The 25,508-nt window shown below is 39.7% G+C and overlaps 1 protein-coding gene and 1 pseudogene across 5 annotated transcripts in view; both read left to right on the forward strand.

Annotated features, from left to right (window-relative positions):
- Positions 1 to 25,508, forward strand: part of PACRG (parkin coregulated) — a 531,317-nt gene that overhangs the window by 205,306 nt on the left and 300,503 nt on the right. The window lies entirely within an intron of this gene.
- LOC147366454 (high mobility group protein B1 pseudogene) lies at positions 4,861 to 5,752 on the forward strand (annotated as a pseudogene). Its single transcript, XR_015133427.1, has one exon. The product of XR_015133427.1 is annotated as a high mobility group protein B1 pseudogene (transcript).

Below are 25,508 nucleotides of genomic sequence, written 5' to 3' on the forward strand. Positions count from 1 at the left end.
TCTCCCTGGTTTTCAGATGGTCACCTTCTTGATGTGCCCTTACGAGGTGGAAAACAGAGAAAGGAGGAAGAAATGCTGTCTGTTCATATAAGGTGCCGATCCCATCAGTGAGGCTTCTTCTCTCATGACCTAATCACCCTTCTCTAAATATCATCATATCAAGGACTGAGATTTCAACATTTGAATTTGGGGGCGGGGCGGGAACAAAAACATTCAGTCCGTGACAGTTGGCATGTAGCTGTCAGTTGAAACCATACTTAATGAAAAGCTGCCTTCTCAGAAAAAGAATGTATCAGATGAGAAAACCAAATATTGGTTCTAAGGATGGCTAACATTTTAAATTCAGAAAAAGGAGAAGAAGCAATTCGTATAAACTGACAAATAGTCAAGGAGGTAGGAGAACTTAAAGATGCTTTTTTTTTCAGAAATGAAAAAAAAATGTCAAGATATAAGTAGAAAGTGCCTTAGAAAATTGAAATATGATAGAAACAGATGAACAAAAGGAACTCATGTTTAACAAGTGAAAAATGGGCTTCCCTGGTAGCTCATATGGTAAAGAATCTGCCTGCAGTGCAGGAGACCGGGGTTCAGTCCCAGGATCGGGAAGATCTCCTGGAGCCTGGTGGGCTAAAACCCGATAAAACTCAATTATTCATAAAGAAGACAAGTCGTTGACACTAAAATTTGAAACAAGGCACATATGCCTGCTTTTATTATTATTTAAAATTATTTTAGAGACTAATGTATTAATAATGTCAAGGAACTATAATATATGACATATATAATGGAGAGAAAAGTTTTTCTTACATGATTTCATCATATAACAATTTTTTTAAAAATAAGGTTTACAATTAAATACTGTTAGAAATACCCAAAGAATTTGGTTAAGTGGATGGATATGAAACAAATACCCAAAATATGCTTTTCTTATATCAACAACCAGTTGAAAATGAAAATGGGGGAAAATTACAAAAACCAAAGAGCTAAGAAAAATATACCAAAAATATTACAGTACTTAGGTTTAAATCTATAACTTCAATAAATAAACATAAATTTAATGGCATTTAGATTAAAAGTATATTTTATATTAATATTAAAACATTTGTACAGCTAAAGTTACCTTAAATATAAAGATGAAGAATAAGCCCAGAGACTATATATTTGTAAACACTTGAAAGACAAACAGCTCCTTCAAACTGATAATTAAAAGGTAAATAACACAAATAAAGATAGACAAAAATTTAAACAAGTAATGGATAAGCAAACATAAAGTGACATCCAAAAGTTGTTTTTCTAAATTAAAACTTGAGGAAACATAAAGTTAACATCCCAATGAGATACTGTTTTCTGAAATTCTAGCAAAAAATTTATTTTAAAGCCTGGTAATACCCAGTTCTAGCAATGGCAGGGCTGATGTTTATCTGGTAAGTTCAATATGACTCTGTATTACTAATCTTTCAGGTCATAAATATTTGCTACCTTGAGCTCCCTTCCTTGCCCAGAACTCTCATCCCACCTTCTCTGACTGATCAGACCCTTATATCTTCAATAAGCAGTAAATAGAAGGTTAATGCATGTCACCTGAATGTTCTTAAATGTTTCTGCCTTGTGCTTTGGTAAATATTTTGAATATTATCCCTGGACAAAGGTATACCAAAGTGGGCATTTGCTCATACTGCAAGTGGGGATATGACTTGCTAAAACTTCTTAAAAAGTTACGTGACAATGTTTATTCTTTTATTAACATTCCTATCACATGTTATTTTTTAATCCTATACAATGAAAACATTTACATATAATGATATATTTATAAAGATGTTTATGTAACATCAGTTTAAATACTCAAAACCATAAGCAACATGAATGCTTATCAATTAGAAAATAGCCAAATAAACTGTGGTACATTTCTGCAATGGAATGTTTTATAGCTATTTAAAAGAATTGAATTAAATTTATGTGTACTAACCCAGAAAGATGTCCATGGCACATTGTTTCAGAATTAAAGATGTATAGAGTTTGTACCATTTTCATTTTAGAAAAAGAAAACACCTCTCTGCTTCTCTCTGTCTCTCTTTCTCTCTTTCTCACACACATACATGTACACTCATGCAACATAGACATAAATCTGTATGATGTGAGAGTTAAAAATCTACGTGCAGATACACTCCTAGTTGTGGGAGGGATGAGTGCAAAGGGTTGTACAGGGTGTTAACTTTCTCTTCATACAACTCTGTGTTTTTAGATCTCTCTAATGTGTATTTTATTTTTTCCCTTCAAAAAAGAGAAGTAGAAAAACGAGACAAAGAGGAATAGAGAGAGTGCTAACCTTTAGAGCTGAAGCAAAATGATTCTAATAGAGCGTGACAAACTAAATGCAAGTTGTATCATTTGGTAGGAAAAAAGTCATAAAAATTTAGTTTTACTTAAAACTAACCCACTTCCTCAAAAGCAATGATTTTTAGCATTTTTAGGGGTAAAGCACCCTTAGGAGAATCAGATGAAGCTCCTTTCCCAGATAAATGAACATGAATTCTCAAATCCATAAGTTGCGTATAATTACATAGATTTTATGAACCCCAGTGTTCAAGTCTTCTGATTAATTTTTAAATTAAAAGCAATTGAAAATAAGTTAAAACAAATATTTCTTGATTATGTCCTATTTTCTCTTTTTGCTAATAGCCTGTTTTTGGCATCACATAATTTCTTAGGACGAATATGTTTATTTCAGCATTAAAGATTTAAAAGGAATTCAACTCAATCCCACCAGTATAGAGTGTGTTTACTGCCTTCTTAAGTTTTCCGCTTCAACCAAACCAGAATATGACTGATTCCCCAAACACGGTCACACTTCTGGCAGTTTCTTTCTTTGACCACCTTTGCGTCTGTTTGAAACAGCCCTCTTACCACCCATCCTCCCAGCCATTCCACTGCTTTCGGTCTAAATCCTACCCATTCTTCCAGTCCCAGTTCCAAAGTCATTTCTTTAATTAAATCTTCCTCTACTTTATCAGCTGGAATGAATCTTCCTATCTTTGTGACCCCACACTGTCTGTTTTTATTTCCACCATATTTCTTAGCACATCTATATAATGTTATGGTTAATTGCATAGATGTCTTATCTTATCTACCGGCCTATTAGGTCCTTTAAAGTAGAACTCATATCTTCACCATTTTAAATCTGCTCTACCACCTATCACAGGGCCTTGCAAATAGTAGATCCCAATAAATGTCAAATTGAATTGATTTTGCACTAACTTTGGTAGGAACCTGAAGCAGAATGGCTTTTCTGGCCTTAGATTTTTCTAATGCAGTTTTGTGTATTCTGTACAAATGTGTCTCAGTCTACACAAATAGTCCATAATTTTTAGTCCTAGCTTTCAAATTGTGCCTACATTAGGTGATTCTTGAGATTCCCAGGTGGTGCTAGTGGTAAAGAACCTGCCTACCCAGTGCAGGAGACATGAGATGTGGGTTCGATCCCTGGGTCGGGAAGATGCCCTGAAGGAGGGCACAGCACCCACTCCAATATTCTTGCCTGGAGAATTCCATAGACAGAGGAGCCTGGTGGGCTATAGTCCATGGGGTCTCAAAGAGGTGGACATTAGTGAGCAACTAACACTTTCCCTTAGGCTATTCTAGTAGATGTTATTTATTTAGTAAAAGAATAATGAATTTTTTTCTATTTTATTTGTCTGTTCAATAGTCCCCTTTTAAATAGTGCTACTGTCCTAGGTAGCTCTGATGATAAAGAATCTGCCTACAATTCAGGAGACATGGATTCAATCTCTGGATTGGGAGGATGCCCTGGAGAAGGAAATGGCTACCCACTCCAGTATTCTTACCTGGGAAATTCCATGGACAGAAGAACCTAGTGGGCTACAATCCATGGGGTCGCAGAGTCAGACACGACTGAGCACATAGCCCAGTGAATTAATATAACTTTATATTTTGCATAATTTTTCAGCTTTAAGTGAGTAGTGATTTTTAAATTTATTTTCCTATCAGGATAATGTGTATAGTTGACAAAAACCTGCATATGGCTGTTTATGGCAGCTTTATTCACAATTACCAAAACTTGGAAGCAACCAAGATTCATAAAATGGATCTTTATTCCATGCTAAAAAGAAATGGTCAAGCCATGAAAAATAATGGCGGAATCTTAAATGCATATTACTAAGTGATTCACGGGGTCGCAAAGAGTCGGACATGACTGAGCAACTGAACTGAACTGAACTGAAGTGAAAGAAACCAATCGAAAGGGCTACACACCACATGATTCCAATTATATGACATTTTGTTCCCTGATAGCTCCGTTGGTAAAGAATCCGCCTGCAATACAGGAGACTGGAGCTCAATCCCTGGGTCGGGAAGATCCAGTGGAGAAGACACAGGCTACCCACTCCAGTATTCCTGGGCTTCCCTAGTGGCTTAGCTGATAAAGAATCTACCTGCAATGCGGGAGACCTGGGTTTGATCCCTGGGTTGGGAAGATCCCCTGGAGAAGGGAAAGGCTACCCACTCCAGTATTCTGGCCTGGAGAATTCCATGGACTGTAGAGTCCATGGGGTCGCAAAGAGTCGGACACAACTGAGCCACTTTCACTTTCACTTGTAAAAGACCAAACCAGGAGACAACAAAAAGATCAGTGGAGGGGTGACTAGGTTGAACACATGTCATATATGGAAATTAGGCTAGAATAACCACATATTAAAATAGGGACAGGAATGAAGCTCAGAGTCTTGATGTCTCGTCCCAGAAAGGATTCACGGAGAGACAAAGTGACAGAAATACCCCAGTGTTTCTCTGCAAAGATGGAAGAGGAGGATTCGAACAATAATTTGCAGAAAAGCCTGCCTCTCCAGAGACCTAAAGTGTGATGCAACCGTATGTGGCTGAGAACTTAAACCCTGGCTGCTCTCGCCCCTCTGCGCAAGCAGAAACCCCGGTTTTCCGGGACCGTGATCTCATCGAGTCGCTCTCACTTTTGAAGAAAAACAATTAAACGTGGGCAAAGGAGATCCTAAGAAGCCGAGAGGCAAAATGTCCTCATATGCATTCTTTGTGCAAACTTGCCGGGAGGAGCAAGAAGAAGCACCCGGATGGATGCGTCCCTCAGCTTCTCAGAGTTTTCTAAGAAGTGCTCAGAGAGGTGGAAGGACCATGTCCGCTAAAGAGAAAGGAAAATTTGAAGACATGGCAAGGGCGAACAAGGCCCATCATGAAAGAGAAATGAAAACTTATATCCCTCCTAAAGGGGAAACAAAAAAGAAGTTCAAGGATCCCAATGCACCCAAGAGGCCTCCTCTGGCCTTTTTCTTGTTTTGTTCTGAGTATCGTCCAAAAATCAAAGGTGAACATCCTGGCCTGTCCATTGGTGGTGTTGCAAAGAAACTGGGAGAGATGTGGGATAACACTGCTGTGATGACAAGCAGCCTTGTGAGAAGAAGGCTGCTAAGCTGAAGGAAAAGTATGAAAAGGACATTGCCGCATCCCGAGCTAAAGGGAAGCCTGATGCAGCAAACAATGGAGTTGTCAAGGCTGAAAAGAGCAAGAAAAAGAAGGAAGAGGAGGAAGATGTGGAAGATGAAGAGGATGAGGAGGAGGAAGAAGATGAAGAGGATGAGGAGGAGGAAGAAGATGATGATGATGAATAAGTTGGTTCTAGCTCGGTTTCCTTTTTCTTGTCTATAAAGCATTTAACCCCCCTGTACACAGCTCACTCCTTTTAAAGAAAAAAAAAATTGAAATGTAAGGCTGTGTAAGATTTGTTTTTAAACTGTACAGTGTCTTTTTTTGTATAGTTAACACACTACCGAATGTGTCTTTAGATAGCCCTGTCCTGGTGGTATTTTCAATAGCCACTAACCTTGCCTGGTACAGTATGGGTTGTAAATTGGCATGGAAGTTTAAAGCAGGTTCTTTTTGGTGCACAGCACAAGTAGTTATATATGGAGATGGTAGTTTTTTCATCTTGAGTTGTCTCTGATGCAGCTTATACAAATAATTGTTGTTCTGTTAACTGAATACCACTCTGTAATTGCAAAAAAATAAAAAGTTGCAGCTATTTTGTTGACATTCTGAATGCTTCTAAGTAAATACAATTTTTTTTTATTAAAAAAAAAATAGGGACGGTAATTATCTCAACTCTTGGTGGTAGTGTTATGGGTGGTCCTATTACCCTTTAACTTCTGCTTATTTTTCAGTTTTTTTCTACCCAGAGCACATATTACTTTTATAACTAGAGGGCAAAAAGAAAACAAAAAATTAAAGAGAAAGAGTATGCGCTGAGAAATCAGAGCTAAAATGTGGATTTGAGAATCATCCATATATAAGTAATAGTGAAAGTCATGGATAGTCATTAAACTCCAGAGAGAGATGATCTGTCTCTCTTAATACCTGTTTAGTATATAGATTTTATACAATAAACTGAAACATTTCAGTGATTCAGTCATATGTTTATCAAAAGTCAGTTAGAGCCTTGGGCCTTTGTCATTTTCTGATGTTCAAAGAAATGAACATGGCTTTTAAAACTGATTTGATGAAGAGAAGACCTTGACATCAGTGTACAGTAGTTCATTTTCTTAACTTTTCTTCAGAACATTTGTCGTGCTCAATTTTTATATCAAGAAAATACAAAGCAGATCTACACAAGACAAAAATACTAAAGTTTTGTTTGCCCTGAGGTATGTTGTGCTGACTATAATTGGATTGTCAGTATGCATCCAACATATGCTAATGGAACAGTGAGAAACCCAAAATATGCTTTATTTGGTTACATTAGTCCTTTTTATAGTCAAACCAGTAATATTTATTTAGCTTCTACTCAGATGTTACGAATGAAAAACTACGAAACACCACCACCCTGGCACTTCAGGAACAGATGAGAACTGCCAACAGCAGGCAGCAGGTCGTGTGTTCCAGTAAGTGCTAGAATGAAGCTTGGAAGCTTGAAGAATGTGAGGTCACTGTGAGCCCATGGGTTCATGCAGACATCACAGAGGAGGTGGTGCCTAGGCATGGATTGCAGAAGCAAGGAAGAAAAGAGAGAGCTTCAGATAGACTCAGTTCAGTTCGGTCGCTCAGTCATGTCCGATTCTTCGCGACCCCATGGACTGCAGCACACCAGGCCTCCCTGCGCATCACCAATTCCTGGAGTTTACTCAAGCTCACGTCCATGGAGTCAGTGATAGACTCACTAGATTGTTATCAAAGTGGTCGATTCAGTCTACATTCTAATCAGCCAGACGTAGAGAGTCCCCGTTGTTCCTTATGCTGGACTTTCAGTCTACACTTGCCATGTTGGACATCTTTTCCTGTTTATTCAGCAACCTATGTTTTCTCTTCTATGAATTGCATGTTAATCTCTTCTTCCAAGTTTCTCTGGAGTTGTTTATCTTTTTCTTATTGATTTGGGGGTGTTCCTTTTAATATTGTAGATGCTAATTCCTTGCTAGGAGAGACTTTTCTCTCCCTTCTTGGAGCCAGGCTACCTGAATCTCACACTCACTAACAATGTGTCCTTAAACAAGTTGCTTAACCTCTCTGAGCTTTAATTTTCTCAACAATAAAATTGGCCTAATACTATATCTATCTAATGGCAAATAGGTGGCAAATTCATGGCAAATAGATGGGGAAACAATGGAAACAGTGAGAGACTTTATTTTGGGGGGCTCCAAAATCACTGCAGATGGTGACTGCAGTCATGAAATTAAAAGATGCTTGCTCCTTGGAAGAAAAACTGTGACCAACCTAGACAGCATATTAAAAAGCAGAGATATTACTTTGCCAACAAAGGTCCGTCTACTCAAAGCTATGGTTTTTTTTCCAGTAGTCATGTATGGATGTGAGACATGGACTATAAAGGAGGCTGAGTGCCGAAGAATTGATGCTTTTGAACTGTGGTGTTGAAGAAGACTCTTGAGAGTCCCTTGGACTGCAAGGAGATCCAACCAGTCCATCCTAAAGGAAATCAACCCTGAGTATTCATTGGAAGGACTGATGCTGGAGCTGAAACTCCAGTACTTCGGCCACCTCATGCGAAGAGTTGACTCATTGGAAAAGACTCTGAAGCTGGGAGGGATTGGGGGCAGGAGGAGAAGGGGACGACAGAGGATGAGATGGCTGGATGGCATCACTGACTCAATGGACATGAGTATGAGCAAGCTCCGGGAGTTGGTGATGGACAGGGAAGACATGGCGTGCTGCAGTCCATGGGGTCGCAAAGAGTCGGACACAACTGAGTGACTGAGCTGAACTGATGCCTATCTAAGACAGCTGTTGTGAAAACTAAATGAGTTAATACTTAAAGCACTGAGAACCTGCTCGGTGCATCATAATTGTTACAACTGATATTGTTATCTTCCTCAAAGGTGAATTAACCCACTTTCACTTAGGGGGCCACCCTTTGGGAATCCTGCTTTAAGCAGGAGTCTTCATTCCAAATCTCCGCTTGTGAAGCCCCAAGGACTCGCCTTCTGTCCTTGTGCCATCCGGGCCTCAGAACACAAGTTTCTGGAGCTAGAATGCCTCCAGGAAAACGTGGTACAGCCATCACATGGCTCACCTTTCCTTTATTCTCTTTTTCTGGCCCTTGTTTTCTCAAAGAATGGATATGAATTAGATATTTCCTATTATTTTTGCACAACTTCTAGCTAAAAAAAAATTTTAAGATGAAATCTGTTCCAAAATATTCACTATGTCACATTGATGGACGTGGAAGTCTTTTTCCATTTCTCTCTCGAAGTATGGTACTTCTTTTCCTTAGTTAAAAAATTCATTCTTTATTAAGCATATTGCCAGGTATTTTCCTCTCATGTGGCAAGTCTACTTCTTATGTAGCAAAGTTTAATAGTAAAATCCAGCAATTTTTATGATTTCCAATTTTGGAAGCCTGCTTCTTCGGATGCCTCTCTCACCCCAAGACTACATAAAAATTATTTATACCATTCAAATTTCCTTGCTATATGTTTAGGAGACTAAATGTCATTTAGAATTTATTTTGTGAAGTCAATTAGAGAATCTTACAATGTTCCAGCGAAGTATCTAGTTAGTGGTCATGTCAGCTCTTACTGAAAATCATTCCTCTCTCTAGACAAGGCTGCGGATGTGGGAATCAGTGCTGCGGCTGGCTGTGGTTTGCAGTCCTTGTGTAGGCCACTGCCACTGCAAGAAGCACGACAGTGAGAAGCACAGTCGCTCTTTCCCACACCCAAATAGTAAAGTGTTTGCTGTGTTTCCTCATGGACAGAGATTCATGTTGACAGAATAGGAAAATACGGTATGTGTAATTACTCGTGCAGTCAGCCCCAAACCATATTTGACCTGAAATACTCGAGGCTTAAGACATTCAAGTTTGATCACTGGATTGGGAAGATCCCCTGGAGGAGGGCCTGGCAACCCACTCCAGGATTCTTGTGTGGAGAATCCCATGGACAGAGGAGCCTGCTGGACTACTGTCCAGTTAAGTTCAGTCAGTTCAGTCGCTCAGTCGTGTCCGACTCTTTGCGACCCCATGAATCGCAGCACACCAGGCCTCCCTGTCCATCACCAACTCCCGGAGTTCACCCAGACTCTCGTCCATCGAGTCAGTGATGCCATCCAGCCATCTCATCCTCTGTCATCCCCTTCTCCTGCCCCCAATCCCTCCCAGCATCAGGGTCTTTTCCAATGAGTCAACTCTTCACATGAGGTGGCCAAAGTACTGGAGTTTCAGCTTCAGCATCAGTCCTTCCAAAGAACACCCAGGACTGATCTCCTTTAGGATGGACTGGTTGGATCTCTTGCAGTCCAAGGGACTCTGAAGGGTCTTCTCCAACACCACAGTTCAAAAGCATCAATTTTTCGGCACTCAGCTTTCTTTATAGTTCAACTCTCACATCCATACATGACCACTGGAAAAACCATAGCCTTGACTAGACAGACCTTTGTTGGCAAAGTAATGTCTCTGCTTTTCAATATGCTGTCTAGGTTGCTCATAACTTTCCTTCCAAGGAGCAAGCATCTTTTAATTTCATGGCCGCAATCACCATCTGCAGTGACTTTGGAGACCAGAAAAATAAGTCAGCCACTGTTTCCACTGTTTCCCCATCTATTTGCCATGAAGTGATAGGACTGGATGCCCTGATCTTAGTTTTCTGAATGTTGAGTTTTAAGCCAGCTTTTTCACTCTCCTCTTTCACTTTCATCAAGAGGCTTTTTAGTTCCTCTTCGCTTTCTGCCATAAGGGTGGTGTCATGTGCATATCCGAGGTTATTGATGTTTCTCCCGGCAATCTTGATTCCAGCTTGTGCTTCCTCCAGCCCAGAGTTTCTCATGATGTACCCTGCATATAAGTTAAATAAGCAGGGTGACAATATACAGCCTTGACGTACTCCTTTTCCTATTTGGAAGCAGTCTGTTGTTCCACGTCCAGTTATAACTGTTGCTTCCTGACCTGCATACAGGTTTCTCAAGAGGCAGTTCAGGTGGTCTGGTATTCCCATCTCTTTCAGAATTTTCCACAGTTTATTGTGATCCACACAGTCAAAGACTTTGATAGACTACTGTCCATAGGGTTGCAAAGAGTCAGACATGACTGAAGTGACTTAGCACCCAGCACTCAAATAATTATGGTGGGAAAGGTTTGTTCTGAAGGAGTTGATTGCCGATAGGTTTTTCTTACTGGTAGAAAGCTCTCAAGGTTTCGTTCACCTCTCATTAGAACTGATATGTCTCAGAGTGCAAATCCAGGCCCTGGCACTTATCGAGAGTAACATCGGACATTTCACGTAGCCGCCTTCATTAATTCAGTAGATTCTTCTGAGCACTTGTATGTGAAGCACTGTAAGGCTGTCAAACTGTTAATTGGTTTATGAGGTTTAGATACCTTAATTGTAACCTGTCTCAGTCAAGAGTGCGCCAAAGCCCAAACTCATAGTGGAAGCTCAATAAAAGATTGGGTATTCCCTGCCCACCTCAACTTAAATTGAATTAAACATCCTACAAATTGAGAAATAATGTAGGGCTGGGCTTCTATATATTTGCTTAACATTATAGCAGCATACAAAATTTCCTTTCTTAAAGAGGATTACATTCTATAAGGTAAAACATTTTAATTATAATGATTATGTTCACTTTATGATGTCTGCTCTTCCCATGCAAGGTTTTATCCACTAAACATGACTAATTTTCTGTGATTTTAATTTTAACCTAAGCGTTTCAAAACTTCTGAGTGGAACATTATTAATCCTGGGATTCATGACCTGCCCTGCCATTTTGCAGTCTTTTAGTACAAAACCTTTCATTTAGAAAACTGCAAATGGAGGTGTGAACCTAAAGTATTACTTAGGAACATTAATTATGAAGCATAATTATAAACACAAATGCCTACATTCATAATCATTTTACCACTTTACAATTGTACCAAAGACCTCCAACTGGATGTACTAATACTTGTAACATCCTATGGTTGAATTCATTTAAATAGACTGCAGAAGAATTCAGCCATAAGCTGAATTTTACTTCAATTTGTCTGATAATTAAGATCCTTGTACTGGATTTTAAATCTGAGATATCAGTGAACTGAATAATTTTGACCTAGACTCTAAATTTTAGTCCAGACTTATTTTTCTTTTTCCATCGCAGACCTGCCTGATGTTCTCTTGTATGGCATCTGGCTTCTTCAGTCAGTAGCCAGTGCCCAGTCCCCATGGTGGATTACCCTCCCTCTGGTCTGTACGTGGTTCCCGGGAGGACCCCAGCCTCTTCCTGTGCCATTCCTGTTCCTGTGGCAGGTACAGGCTTTCCCGGAATTCGTCCTGTGAAGGTATTGAAACTGACCACTTCCTGAAGCTCTGCAGGAAGCAGGGCCCCTGTTGGCACCCCAGGCACGGGGCTTCTCCAGAGAGCCCCCTTTAAGACCAGAGCTCCTTGCTCCTACCCGAGAGAGTGGTGGCCTCCTTACTTTGTAACACTTGAAGTCTTCGAAGATAAACTGATCTGGATTTAAACTGTAGCTCTGACATTTTCTTGGTTTGTGACCTTGACTGTGTATCTTGACTTTATCTCAGCATCTTCATCTGTCAAATGCGGACACAGCAGGGTGTTGTAAGGACTCAGATGATATACAGAGGGGAGCCTCTGGCTGAGCCAGAACTCAGTAAGCAGTGATTTGCGTTATTTTTTTTTAAATTTCATATCACTGTTTGTTTACTTTTTTCAAGGGTTTATATTGAACGTTCTAGACTCCAGGAGCTCTATTAGCTATTGAGGCTACAACCATGAACAATCTAGTCTTGTCCTTGGAGAGCTTATGGTTCAGCGAGGAAAGTGAAAGTGAAAACTGCTCATTTGCGTCTGACTCTGGGACCCCGGGGACTACACAGTCCATGGAATTCTCCAGGCCAGAATACTAGAGTGGGTAGCCTTTCCCTTCTCCAGGGGATCTTCCCAACCCAGGGATCGAACCCAGGTCTGCCGCATTGCAGGTGGATTCTTTACCAGTTGAGCCACAAGGGAAGCCCCTTGTTCAGTGAGGAAAGAGACAAAAAAAGACATGCAATTCCCTGCCATTCAGTGAGAGGAGGGCTGAGACTGGGGTGAGCCGTGGGGCTTCTGGAACAAACAGGAGTGCTGTTATCCCAGCTGTAGGAGCTTCCAGCAATAGCTTCCTGAGCAGGTGATGGTCCCAGTTTCTGAAGGAGAGACAAGAGTCTGATTCAGGGAGGAGCGGAGAAGCCTTCTCAGCAGAGGTGGTAGCACACACGGGGGCCACGAGAGGGATCAGGTGTGTTTGTGGGCTTTGCAAAGACCCTAGCATGACTGGAGAGCTGAGTGCAGGAAAGACTGAAGCCCTTTAAACGGATGGAGTACTCACTATTCAATAACTTACCTTGTACGTCATCCAAAGATTGAATGAGATTCAACAAGAAGGAAATGGGTCTCCTCTGTTCTCCGTGAGGTGAAGCGTGAACAACACTGCAGTTCTCTAAAGACAGATGTGAGCGCTGCTGGTGGTGGAATCGAGTCTGTAGAAGCCAACAAACCTGCCTTCTCCACTGTGCATGGATTTGGAATGAGTACATGTTTCTCAGACCTAGCTACAGAGAAAAAAGCATGAAAACTAGGGTAAACCAGGCTTTTTTTTTTTTTTTTTTTTGTGAATGACAGCCAATAAAAGGAAAGCAGAACTATTAATAACAGGCTGGAAAGCTATCAGACCACATCAAAGAGAAGATTATCTGTGGATAACTTCTGATTTGCGTGCGTGTGTGCTCAGTCATGTCCACCTCTTTGCTACCTTATAGACTGTGGGCCACAAGGATGCTCTGTCCATGGGATTCTCCAGGCAAGAATAATAAAGTGGATAGCTATTTCCTCCTCCAGGGGACCTTCCTGACCCAGGGATTGAACTTGAGTCTCCTGTCTCCTGCATTGCAGGCAGATTCTTTACCATTGAGCCACCAGGGATTCCCAACTTCTGATTTGCCTCAGTCTCTATTTTATAAATTGAAAACAAGCAGTCTTTAAAAGAATATGATACCCTTTCCTATTTACACAGTACAGTTACTATTTTAAGAAATTGTCTCCACTGTGTTTGATTCTTGGTGGAATTTGATTTCATTATATGATCTTTTTTATGGGTTTTGGAGACTGAAGCAATAGGCAGCCTTCACTTATTCACACGAGAAAGTATAAAAAAGTCACACTGATAAGATTTTGTTGATAACTTTTTACATAAGTTGATTAAATTCTAGCCTAATGCGGCAAAACAGAATCGTCTAATATACATTATGCCATTTGTTTAGCCCAAGAAAATTCACTCATCCAAGAAGTCCACTGATAGCACACTCATTTAATATAATTACCATATTTTGCATAAAATAGTGTGCTTAAAGACAGTTAGGCAACCTGCTTTAATCACTGCAGTGAGTTGTAAATGAACTGAAAAAAATCCTGACTGTAATATTAAAAATATTGAAAGCATTTTGTACCCTGTCTGCTGTAACTAATAAAAGGCAGCTTCTTCAGAAAGACATCAAAATATTGGGAAGTAAGAAGTCTTAAGAACTTTTAATTAAAAAGTCCCCTAGGTTGCCGCATATTACACACTACAGGCCGATCTAGATGATTTAATGGTTTTGGAGGGTGTCGAGTATGAACATGGTGGTTGGGGAGCCGTTCTGCCTTGCTGACCATCACTGCATTTGTTTGTTTATTGCCAGATAGTATATTCCATGGAAAAATCTCTTGACTGACTCTCAGTAAGACTCACATACTTATCTTTGACACCTTCCTCGCATTTGACCTTCCACAAATTCTCTAATGCCACGTGTACAAATAAGGAATAAAAGAAAGAGAGAAATAAGTAAAAATTGTTGTGGTTGTTCAGCCACTAAGTCGTGTCCAACTCCTTGTGACCCCGTGGACTGTAGCCCACCAGGCTCTTCTGTCCATGGGATTTCCCAGGCAAGAATACTGGAGCGGGATTGCCATTTCCTTCTCCAGGGGATCTTCCCATCCAGGGATCAAACCCCCGGCTCCTGCATTGCAAGTGGATTCTTTACCGCTGAGACACCAGGGAAGTCAAAAATTATTTCAACCCAGCAACAGTGATTTTAGAAAATGTCTTTTTCAGCTTAAAAAAACATGTGTTCAGGATGGGGAACACATGTATAATTTTTTTAAATTAAAATTGAAAAAAAAAAAAAAAAAGGCTAGAAAAAGCAGCAACTATGTCTGAATTATCTTAGTGTTGCCCACAGCGTCTTGAGCATAGTAAATGCTCAAGAAGTAGTCATTGAAGGAATGAATGAGTTCAGCAGTTGGTAGATGAAGGAAATGTCTTTGCATTTTGTAAGACAACTTGGTTGAATAGCTGGGGAATGTTCTGTTTATTGAAGAGAGAGCATTACCACAGACAATCAAGTGACTATAGCTGTATATTTGCTCTTTTGAAAATCTTTTTCTTGTCATCAGATTCTATTTGATTCATTAGGTAGGCCTACTCAGCGATGCCCTTCAAATCATAAACTTGAATCCTCTATACTGAGAGTGTCTAAAGGCTGGATCCGGATCTCAGGTGTGTTAGATAAGCCTGAGTCATGGTATTTTTGAGACATTTACAAATGGAGAATCTCCATGTCCGAATTTCTAGCTTCTCTTGAATACTGCAAGATCTGGGCCCGTATTTCTGTGTGTCAGTAATATCTGGAGTCAGGTAACACCTTCCCCTCCTAGATATCATGTGTGCCCCATTTTTCTCCCTTCTCACCAGTTCTTCTACCTGCAAAATGAAGTGCCGGGAGCTGGCATATTGCATATTGAGTGCATATTGCATATTGAGTGCAGCACTTTCCACAGCATCATCTTTCAGGATCTGGAATAGCTCAACTAGAATTCTATCATTGCCGGGAGCCAGCGTGAGGCACTCTGCCTGTGGCAAAGGTCATGAGGAAGGAGGCTCGGCATATGCAAAGGCGGGATCGAGCCTCAGGAGTCCCCCTGGAAATTGTCGAGCATCTACCCCCAAAACCAGAGTCTGCCTACTTTCTGCTTTATGCTCTCACCTACACCTCTGACTTTTTTTTTTTAATTTTATTTTATTTTTAAACTTTACATAATTGTATTAGTTTTGCCAAATATCAAAATGAATCTGCCACAGGTATACATGTGTTCCCCATCCGGAACCCTCCTCCCTCCTCCCTCCCCATACCATCCCTCTGGGTCGTACACCTCTGACTTTACAGGGGGCTGTCCTCCACTACCTCTCTCTGAAAAAAAAGAGTTAACTTACAGCTCCAGTTAATAATTCCTGGGTGTGACAGTGTTTCAACCTACAAACTCCTTTGGAAGTCCTCTAGCCTGCCTGAATAGGTTTTTCCGGCCACATGTGATTGCTCAGAGCCTCCCAACTGTGAGAGGCATGAGATGTTCTAAACTGTCTAAATACAGAGTCCTTTGAGCAGTTAAAAGATTGGTTAGAAATTGTATTGGTGAAGGGTTTTTCATTTGTTAGACCAATGTTTGCTGCTAAGTTTCCATATCCCTTACCTGCTATGTCCCTGGCAGTGTATTGATTAATATAATTGGTGTAAGTAGTAGCTTTAATGTTTGCAACCTGGGACCCTTGAGTTAATTCTTTTTCTTGTTATAGCTCACCACACCTTTGCTCTGTAGGAATGCAACTTTATCTAATGCTTTTGAGGGTGGCGCTTGACTAATCACCTTTAGAGAAAAATAAGTTTTCTGAAGAAAGGGTCTTAAAATGTTAACAGGCCTCCAGGCCAGAAGATGATGCAAATCACCTAAACTTTTGCATATGATAAGTTTGCAGGAAGAAAGCCTGGCTTATTGCATGACTCTACCCCTTCCCCCATTATCCTCTATGCACAACTTAAGGTATAAAAACTACTTTGGAAAATAAAGTGCGGGCCTTGTTCACCAAAATTTGGTCTCCCCATGTCATTCTTTCTTTCACCTTCTAGCTGAATTTTTCCTCTGAGGCGGGGAAGCTCGTCAAGCCTACTAATTTTGCCTGGGCTTCTAAGATCTGACTGGGGAGGCCTTAGTGTCTCCTCTCCTTCGGGAGAACGGGAGGACACCTGCGGCCTTCGTAGGTGACATAAATTCCCTGCTTTGGAATTTTATTCAGCCTCTTCACTGAATTTCTTCGCTGAGCTATCCTTATTTCACCACTCTTTATATCCTTAATAAACGTTTAATTAAGCAGTTGTTTCCTGATTTTCGCCGACGCCGTCCCCTCTTCGAATTCCCTGGATCCACCGGGGCTGGACCCCGGCAATGAAGTCTAGCGTCAATCAACCTTAATTATCCTGTTTGCATGATTATTTTTCTGAAAGTAGAGAAATATTCCTGTGGGCCCAGATTGACTGGATAAGCTGCGTGTTGCCAGAAAAATGGGAGAGAGCAAACTTTTGTGTGAAAGTGAATAGCCATCTCATCAACTGATATGAAAATAAAGTGGATCTGGGAGAAAAGGCTATAACGTAGCCTGCTTCTGTTGTTCACTTTACTTGCTTAATTCCTATAGGCATTTGCATTTTCATTCTTGCTTTACAAATATTAATGATGAAAGGAAGAGAAAATCAGATCTGTTTGTGATACAACGATGGGGTTAGAAATGACATGAGCTGGAAAATTCTGGGAAAGTGTAGATAGCAGGAGAGAGGAAGAAAAGAACTGTTTCCAGCTCAGATCTCACTTCTGTTCTCTACCTGCTTCTTTCCAGGTATGGTTGCTTTGTTTCTTAATTATTCTCTCTCTTGCTCTCATTCTCCACTTGTAACTGTTCTTATTGTTCCCATCTTCTCCCCAGAAATATTTCATCCACAACCAAAATTGGATGAACTCATAAAGAAATGAACTCTAATACCAAGAACACCACTAATGATGACAAGAGCTGATGTTTATTGTCCTCCTCTCTGCCTGCCCACTGAGTTAGGTCTTTTAAATAAACTAGATTTAAGCCTCAAGAGTTACTTATGGGAACCTTGCTATCCCCATTCTACAGATGACATGACTGAAACTTAGAATGGTTAAATAATTTCCTCCAGGTAATAAAAGAAGAACCAGTATTCAAAGGAGGGTGGCATCACTGCCCTGTGCGTGCTCTTTTCACCTGGACTTGCTTCTGTTCAGGCCGTTCAGTCGCTCAGTCACATCCGACTCTTTGCGACCCCATAGCCTGCAGCACACCAGGCTTGTTGGCTAATCAACTCAACTAGATCATTAACTCATGCTTTAAAAAAATGATAAGCATATCGATCTGTTTCAGAGTTCATTGATCCTGAAATATAATTTACAAAATAAAACCCTCTTACTATAATTTAAGCTATGGTTGGTCTTTACGTTCCCAAACTGATACATGGAAAGATTTTAAAATGTCAGTGCTTTTATTGAATAGTTTTATAATATGTATGTATGCAAACATAACATTTTACATAAAATGTATTGTCTATAATATATCATGTATATAAAATTCCAGTATGTATGACATACTTTTTATATGTGTAAACTTAATCTGCGTATGCTGTTTGTTTCCTAGTGAGCACGTTTATCTGTTCATTTGTTTATTTGTTCAGAGTGGGACCATATAGACAAGCTCTTGTTGTTGAGTGGCATACCTTGGATAACTTGCATTATGAACTGGTTATGATTCAGTCAACCCTGGACACAAAATCTGACTCCGCCACTTGCCAGCCGTAAGACCTTGTTCAAGTTTTTGTTTGAAAAATAAAATGGAAATATATACAAAAAGCTGTTCTCTATTCTTGAGTGTGCTTTGATAGCTTGTGTCTTTTAAGAAATTTGTCGGTTTCAGCTAAGTTGTCATATTTATAAGCATAACATTTTTTATAATATTCTTTTGTTCTCTTTTTCATTAATTTCCACATGGATATTTGTTATTTTCTTTGGTTTTCCTACTTTGGTTTGCATCTTCTATTCTTTTTCTAGTTTCTTTTCTTTTTTTTTTTTACATTAATGACATTTTATTTCAATACTTGTTTTTCCAACAGAAGCTGAGGTCATTGACTTTACATATTTCATCTTCTTTTCTAAAAGTGATGTTATTGCTGTAAAATTTCTTCTAAGTACTACTATGGTTGATTACCACATATTTTGATATATTTTTCTTCACTCAGTTAAAATTCTTAAACATTTTTCTTTTGATTTGTTCTTTGACACATGTGTTTTGTTTAGTCTCCAAATATTTCGAGGCTTTCCAGATATTTTCCTGTTTTTAATTTCTAGTTTAATTTCATGTTGTCAGGTAGCATACCTTGTATAACTTAAATTGTTTTAAATTTTCTGAGACTTGTTTCCTGGCCCAGAATGTGGTCTATTTTGGTAAATGTCCTGTGTGCACATTAAAGAATGTGCATGCTGCTCTTGGCGGTTGCAGTGCTCTGTAAATGTCAACCAGGTCAATTGGCTGATAGTGTCATTTGCGTCAATTGACTGATAATACCATCGTCATTTTCTGTAGCTTTACTGATTTTTTTTTGGTCTACTTGTTCTGTCAGTTACTGAGGTAATGGCATTGAAATCTCTGACTATTGTTATGGATTTCTCTAATCCTTCCTGCTTCCAAGGTGGTGCTAGTGGTAAGGAACCCACCTGCCAATGCAGGAAACTTGAGAAACGCAGGTTCGATCCCTGGATTGGGAAGATCCCTTGGAGGAGGGCATGGCAACCCACTCCAGTATTCTTGCCTGGAGAATGCCATGGACAGATGAGCCTGGTGGGCTACAGTCTATAGGGTCACAAAGAGTCAGACACGACTGAAGTGACTTGGCACAGACGCATGCAATCCTTCCTGCAGTTCTATCAGGCTTTTCTTCTTGTACTTTGAAGTTTTGTTCTTAGGGGCATAAATATTTAGGGTCATGCCCTCTTGACAAACTGACCCCTATATCAATAGGAAGTGACTTCATTTATAATTTGCAAGTTTCTGTGCTCTGAAATCTACTTTGTTGATATTAACTTAGCCTCTCTAGATTTCTTTTGATTAATTTAGCATTACTTATCTTTTCCCATTCTTTGACGTTCCCTCTATTTGTATCTTTATATTTAAAATATATTTCTTGGAGTCAGCATATACTGTTGTCTAGCTTTTTTATTAATTCTCACAATTTTTGCCTTTTAATTTAATTTCATTGCCTTTAAATATTACTATGATATGGTTGTTTTTCAATTTTCCTCTTTTTAAAAGTCTTTTGTTGGGATAAGTATTTTTTGTAACTTTATTTTATCTCGTTTACTAGCTCTAAATTTTTGCTGTGTTGTTTTAATTACCTTAATGTTTATAGTATACATTTTTATGCTATAAATTTTATACTAATTTATCATATTAAAACTTTAAAAGATATTATATTGCTTTATATATTATAAGAATATTGACCTTCTTCCCTAACTTTTGTGTTCTGTATCATAACCTTTACTTTTTTATGTTATAAGCCTCACGACACATTTTTATTGTATTTGCTTCAGTCAATTATCTTTTACAGAGACTAAAATAATAAGAAAAGAAGTCGTTATAAAACCCAAATAGCTACCATCTTTGATGGTTTCATTCCTTTCTGTAGCTCTAGATTTTCATCTGGTATCATGTTCCTTCTGCTTGAATGACTTTCTCCAGTTTTTCTTGAAGTGCAGGTCTGCTGGTTATTAATTCTTTCATATGTCTGACACAGTCTTTCTGTTTACTTTTGAAAAACATGTTTGCTGGGTAAAGACGTCAGGTTTGATATGAAATATACATTTTGTTCTCTGACTGCTTTTAAGACTTTCTCTTCGTTAGTCATTTTAGACAGTCTGGTTGCTATGTGCTCTGTGTGGTTTTCTTTGTTTCTTGGCTTGAGGTTCGTGAAGCTCTTTGGATCTGGTGAGTTACAGTTTCCATCAGCTCTGGAAAGCGTTCTGGCACTATTTCTTCTTCCCTCCTTATGCTTTGTCCACTGAAGATTCCACTTACACATGTATTAGGTTGTTTGAAGTCATCTGTCAACTAACTTCAAAAATTGATGCTCTGTCAAATTTTTTTGGTCCCTTTTCACTTGGAAACTTCCTATTTTTGTGTCTTCAAGTACATTAATCTTTTGTTCTGCAGTGTCTAACTTGCCATTAATTCTTTCCACGGCCTTTTCCTTCATATACATGCTAGTTTTCTGGAGTCCAATATGGATTTGTTTGTATCTCCCACATATCTACTTAACGTGTCCATTCTTTCCTCTAACTTCATGAGCATGTATATGGTTATCATAATTGTTTTGATATCATTGTTTACTAATTCTATCATGTGAATCATTCTGAGTCAGTTTCAATTGGCCATAGGTCTTACTTTACTGCTTCCTTGTATATCTGTCATTGTGAGTTTAACTTGTTGAATGCTAGATAATTTTGGATTCCTATAATGTGATGCAGCTTTGTTCTGGAACACAGTCAAATTACTTGAAAAGAGTTTGGTCCTTTTAGATTCGGCTTTTAAGCTTCATTAGAGAGAACCAGGGCAGCATTTCATTGAGGGATGATTTTACTCTATTGAGCCAAACCCTTCTGAGTACCCTCCCCAGGGACCTACAGTTTATGAGGCTTCTACTCAGACTGGTGGCGACAGGCGAATCTGCATCCATGCATGCTCCCTGCACACGCTCACTAAACTTCTCGGGTGCTTCTTGCCCAGGCTCAGGTGGTTTCCTCACGCTTGAGCCACCCAGAACGCAGCTGAGCACTCTGGAGGAGCCGCTGCTCATCTCCAGAGCTCTCTGTCTGTAGAGGTGGAGCTATGTCTTTGGTACTCTTCCCCTTGAATTTCAGCTGTCTTAGGTTCCCTGGGCTCCTTGCTCTGTCTTCTCAACTCAAGGAGACCCTGGCTTCTTCCTCTTTGGCCCACTGGCTACAGACTTCCTCTGGGCAGCGAGTGGAGGCAATGGCAGGTTTTACTTTACTAATTTCATGTCTCTTCTTGTTGTTGTTCTATGTTTACAACCTCTAGAAGGATATCAGAGAAAACAGAGATTTTGATAAGTCGTATCTAGTCCTTTGAAGGTTTTCACTGTTGCTTCATCCATTTAGGTCCCAAGCTTTTCTATAGCTTATCCTTCAACATACACACTCATGTACACACACTTGGACATTCACATACAGTGATCGTGCTCAGTCCTTCAGAGACGGGTTACCACAGGTACTTCTGTGAGCTGCTTTCTCAACATTTATTTTCTGTCCATAATCTCTTCTGAAATAAGAGCCAGTGTAACAACATTTCTTCAGCAAAGTCGTAGCTAATTGAGTCAGAATTCTGTAGACCAGGCTTTCATCCAAAACTACATATGATCTTCCTGTGACTAGCTTTAGTTTGTAGATTCTCTAACCTTCTAGATGAAGAGGGTCATCTATATCAGATCATCTCTATATATAGATCTCTTCCTTTCTCCGTTTCGAAAGGTGAAACAGAAGAATAGGTGGACAAAGGTTTAGTTTCAAGTTTTAACAAAATTTGGCCACATCTTAAGCCCAGTCTAAAGATTCTCTAAGAGGCCCTGAGAACCAGGAACTTCATTCATCCTATCTGAGTGGTGACTCAGCATCTCGCACAACAGGGGACTGAGGAATGTCTGGATTGGTAACACGAAAGAGGCGTCTAACCTGCTGAACAAAACATCCAAGCGTGTTATGTCCCGAGGGTAAATGTCGACATCTGTGACTGAAGCATGGAACCACTTGCTTCCTAAAAGTGAACTTCAGACTAGCTCTTTAATTAGCCAAGTATTCAGCCTTGAGCAAAGCACTTTACCTGGGCTAGTTTCTGTTCATCTTTTAATAAAGAAAAGACCATGACAACTTGATTTCTGAGATTTTTTCCTAGCCCCCAAAGTCTTTAATTGCTTAGTTTTGCTGTAATACTGGGAAAATAACTCTGAGAATGGAATAGTATGTTTTTATTCAATGAATTCTATGAAGCAGAAGACTAAAAACACATGAACTCATATACTGGGTCCATGCAACAACAGCAACAAATTCAGATAATGAGCAAAAATCTAAGTCAGTGTAGTCTTTCACGTCGTATGGAAGCTAATTCACGTAGCAAATGTTTCACTCGTTGAGATATTTTTTCAGAATTGAGAATATAAAATCACTGCCATTTATCCTATTAGCATCTCAAATTCAGCATTGCATTGTTTCATCACATTTAGCAATTTCAATAAAAATAAAGACTATAGTCCCCCTCCCAAATCACGTAGATCTTCTTCCTGTGATTTCTTAGGAAAAGACTTTGCTTTCCTGTGTGGATTATCTCCAGAATCCTTAATCTAGGCATTGTTTGACAATCCAAATCATGGAAATTATTAGCACAGCTAGCCATTTGCTTTCTAATTAGCTATGCTGTGGCCCATCCCATCAGTGATTAGCCAACTGTGATGGAGTTATTTACATCTCTGAAAGCTGTATAGAATCTTAATACAGCTGAAGGTAAATCATTCCTGGTAACAGAATTTTAAACTCATACTTAAAAAACTGCCAAAACAACTTTAAGGATAAGCCTTATTATTGTTCTAAAATTTTATTTTTATGAGATTTGAGTTCTTTTTCATTTGTTAAAGGGTCACCTTTTTTTTTTTTTCAAAGAAGAGGTTAAGATCAGTGAGTAGCAAGAACTGAAAGTTACAGATTTTCTGTTTTCAGTGACATGGAACATATTATTAATATTTAATTTAAAGTAATATACTTGTATCTTTAGGCATTTATATATTTCTGTTCATTTCATAGCTAGTCTTGTGTTAATAGGAAACAGAATGTTTGCATTTCAAGAGAAATAAAAATTCAGGTCTTTTTAATGTTTGGATTGAAGGTCATTTTGAAGATTGAAGGTTCCAATAGCATTTCATCTAGTAACAAAACTCAGATTCCTTTACAAAACGCTGTAAAGTGTAGTTCATAAGTTAAATTTAAAAACCAGTGGATTGTAGAGTGATTCACTGTAATCAAGTTGGTTTTGCTGTAACCAGGTGGGACTAAACTGTGATCTAATTGTTCTTTGCAGAGTTTCTATTCAAAATACTAAGTTCTGATTTAGCTAGTGTTTTATGAAAGCAAAATCCATGTGGTTTTTGTATCTCATTCTCTCAGAAGCACCAGAAAGAACTGAGGAGGTCTTGCTGATGAATTAGCACTTGTAAATGTAGATGATCCTGACGGTTACAAGAAAATGGACCTAAATGCACACACCCCCAGCTCAGTTCAAGTCCCACTCATCAGTACAGAGCCACCTCCAATATGAAACCCACCCTGCCTACCCAGCCACAGTCAGCCATTCACCTTTTGTACTGCAAGGAAATAATTTCCGTATCTTTATTCTGACAAGCAATCATATTTTCTGCCCAATGACATCCTCCCAGTCATCGATAGTTGACCCTTGTTATTTTTCTTTTTATGTCTGTCTACAAAGTTTGGGTCTATGGTTGTTGTTGTTGTTGTTTTTTAATAAATATCACCCTCTTCCTCATCAGAATTCTACACAGTGAATTAATTCACTCATTAATAAGTACCTTCAATGTGTCAGGAGCTGTCCTAGGCTGGAGATCCCAGTGAATGATACAAATGGAATTGTTTATTCTCCTGGAGCTTACATACTAACTGGAGGAGACAAAAAATAAATAATAACATCAATAAGAGAATCACATAGTTTGTGGGGCTTCTTCAGTGGCACTAATGGTAAAGAACCTCCCTGCCCATGTCGGAGACGCAAGAGACGCAGGTTCAATCCCTGAGTCAGGAAGATCCCCTGGAGGAGGAAATGGCAGCCCACTCCAGTATTCTCCCTTGGAGAATCCCCTGGAAGAGGAGCCTGGAGGGCTACAGTTCAAGGGGCTGCAAAGAGACAGACATGACTGAGCGACTGAGCACATAGTGTTGGGAGGTGGTGATTGCCGTAGGAGGACAAAATGGTGCAGAGTAAAAAGGATCAGAAGGACTTGTGGATGTAAGCGTAGAACTCTTTTCCGTTACTCCTGACGTTGACTTTCACGTGATAGGAGCTCAGTGAGTGTGAACCCTGGCCCTGCTCCTCAGTCCCTCTGTCCCAGAGGTAGGTAATGGCCTGATTGATTCTGCTAGTGAAGTTGGGAAGGATTAACTGGGTTGCTTACGGCAGCATCGTCCAGTTCCACGAGGACAAGAAGGAAACCTTATACCTCTCTGTATATACATTGGTATATACATGCTTAATAATTGTTGTCCCAATTAACACATCATGCTGCTGTTATCTCAGTCTCAGAGTCCACAAGACATTTAGTCACTATGTTTTCCCTGTAGTCAAAAGAGGGTTTATGAATGCATTCGTTGTTGTGACGTTTCAAATTTACTCAAGTGGAACTCAGCATCTGGAAAGCTAGTAAAATTAAAGTCTTGCTTTGTACTGTCTGATAAGAGCTAAGGACATGTTGAACTAAGCAGATTTGGAAAGTGACCTGTGTTGTCAAGATGGACACATAGCAAGAGCGCAAGGAGCCAAAGTCTAGCAGGAAAGCGGGAGACTCAGTACTGAAAATGAGCAATAACGTATTCACGAGCGCAGATGGTATTTTAAACAGTAGATCCGAATCTGCTTCAAGCCCACAGATGTTGCCCACCAGGGCTGGAAGGACGCACAGCCCTAGGACGTGCATTCTTGCTGTTGTCTGTTTGGCGGAGCTCAGCACCCCTCTGGGAGCTGCTGCCACAGGCCCCGCTGTGCATGTGCCCTCTGAAGCTCTGCCTTGCATTGCCCTGTGCCCCTGCAATGGGCTAGCTTTGCAGGAAGAAAGCACCGACATGGTTTGATTATCATTCTCGAATTACATGGTTACTCATCCGTTTCCTTGACAAGAGTGTAAGCACCCAAGGGCAAGCACATTCTCTTGTTTACCTTTGCACGCTTTTGAATACACAGTGCAGTGCCAGGTATACAGCAGGTGCTCAATAAATGTTCATTTAGTGAACAAAATTCAGGGTCTGTTTGAACCCCTAGACCT

Source organism: Bos grunniens, chromosome 9 (assembly GCF_055505025.1).
Source record: "Bos grunniens cultivar Pamir isolate PY7600 chromosome 9, Bosgru_T2T1.0, whole genome shotgun sequence".
NCBI lineage: Eukaryota > Metazoa > Chordata > Mammalia > Artiodactyla > Bovidae > Bos > Bos grunniens.